We start from the raw sequence: 2,296 nt of genomic DNA, 5'->3' as shown, positions 1-2,296 counted from the left end.
ATTATAACAATTGTTACATGTTCTACATCAAATACAGCAGTGTTTACTGTATTTTAGGGCTGGCAGAATAATATTTTCTTATTTTGATAAGGGAGATGTCAATTTTGATCCAAAATAATCTCCAAACAGAGCTCATGACCTGGAATAATTTCATGGATTTGTTCTTGGCATAACTTGTTCTTTATCACTGTTACTCTTGGGCGTCCATTGATGACAATGTTGTATAATACCTTGCATACATTGTCATTCTCAACTATTAGAATATACCATGCTTTGGATACTACAGTTGAATATAGAGAAAAACATTATTAGAGATGTGTATTTTTGACCCTCAAGTTGGCATGCTAGTATAGTTTGACATGTTGCATTGTGTACATCGGCATAATGTACCCCTTGTACTGGCCTCAGTCATGACATGCTGTGTTCATAACTCAAAGCATTCCAATCTACCACCCTCAATAATCCTTCACAATATATTCTGTGCCAAAAGTCCATTGAGCCAAGTCAAACCCAGCTTATGTATCATATATTTATATATCTCTATAATATATGCTAATTTGTTGGCTATCTGACAGCTATTAATAAATTCCCTTTGATGTTTTCCAATTATTTCAAGCTTAGTGTGATAAGAAGTAATTGATAAGGAATAGTAAGCTGACGCAATATGAGTAGGCTTCATTGTGTTTCTCCCTCTATCTACAGTCATCTCTCATCTCTCCACTCTGGTATCAGACCTCTTTATCTGACATGTTTGTATTCAAATGTAAACAGAGGAGTAAAAAAGTTGACCTAATTAGGCTGGAGGTTAATTCATTTACATAACTTTAATATCGCTATTGATCTCTGCCAAAATGCAATGTTTTGTTTATGAATGTATGACAAAATTATAATTATCTTAAAGCCCTAAAAAGAATTCTTTTTGAAGAATTTGTATGAATAGTGCCTCTTATATAGCAAGTCTAATATGCATTGCATTGAATTTTGCAAAGGGACTCATTTTTAGCAGCTTTGTCAACCATCTAGATACATTTGCATGTATTTACTAAACATTAAAATGTAGTGCCCTTTATTTGTAAAAAATGAAGCTTTATATGATTATATTCTTAGTTATAGTGCTTTGTATTTTATTCTCAAGTAAGTGTTTCCAATTATCCAAGGTTTCAGGCTAACTACCCATCCCCAGACATAGTAAAATCTATAAGATGTCAGAGAAACAGCTGAAAATTTGAAAATATATTCTTATCTTTAGAAATATTCTACCTATATAATTTTCACCTGTACATGTATTAGCTTTTTATACAGTATATTCTAGGTGTACAATGTATTACACTATGCAAGTGGTGAGGTGTGTCGGCATTGGTAGCACATGTCTTGCATTCCTGACAAGTTAGCCAACAGCTGTCTAAGATCAGCATTTCTTACACAAATATTCTATTTTCTGTAGTAGACTAATTTAATAATGTTTCCAGTAAAGCTTTTATTATTCTTATACATATTGCATTCCAGAGGTAATTAGAAAAGTTGTTGAAATTTAAGAATATGTTAGATACATGTAACTGAAAAAAGAAATCAAGAATGTAATGAGAATAAAATACTATCTAGAGGAAGTGGAAAATGAGATAAATAGAGGATGATTTTATAGTATAAATTGTTCCTGTCAGTATATTGAAGAAAAAATATTATTGTTTAATGTCACTGGTGTTTATATTATTTGGTTCTTTAATCGCTTATGCCCATCCTACCTGTGTTAACTCTTACTAATTTTGATAAGCTTGTCTAGCTTTTTCATTACGTTTCACCTTAATGAAAAAAAATTGTATGATAATATTGAATACTGGATTTTTGAGTGTCTGAATTTCTAGTAACCATTTTTCCATGATACTCCCCGGAAAAAAACCTCTCTTGTGATGAATTGTGTTAGAACAGGTTTGTTACGAGGTCAAGTACCTTTGAGCATCTGTATTGGCTTTTTTGAAACCCTTTCAGATTTTTCTCCAACTACAAACCAGATTACCGAAAGAAAATACTTTTAAAATCGAAGGAAAAAACTAAAATAAAATTTACTGGAGATATTTTTGTAAGTATTACAACTTCCGTGACATAAGGAAAATGAAATTGAGAGTCCGAAAGTGGAAAGTGTGTTTTAAGTATCCAGCTTTTCGAGAGTAAAACCTATGAATGTCTATGTCAATGATATAAGATCTTGTGGTTGTCTATTGAGATGCAGTACTTAGGGATTCAGTACTGTCTGTATTTTATTCAAATGACCAGCCTCCATATTGAACAGGTCTGTTCT

The sequence above is a fragment of the Actinia tenebrosa genome, unplaced genomic scaffold (assembly GCF_029948245.1).
Source record: "Actinia tenebrosa isolate PJP-AT-01 unplaced genomic scaffold, QUT_ActTen_1.0 PGA_scaffold1__47_contigs__length_23844297, whole genome shotgun sequence".
In the NCBI taxonomy this organism is placed as follows: domain Eukaryota; kingdom Metazoa; phylum Cnidaria; class Anthozoa; order Actiniaria; family Actiniidae; genus Actinia; species Actinia tenebrosa.
Note: the sequence above shows the minus strand (reverse complement) of the source record.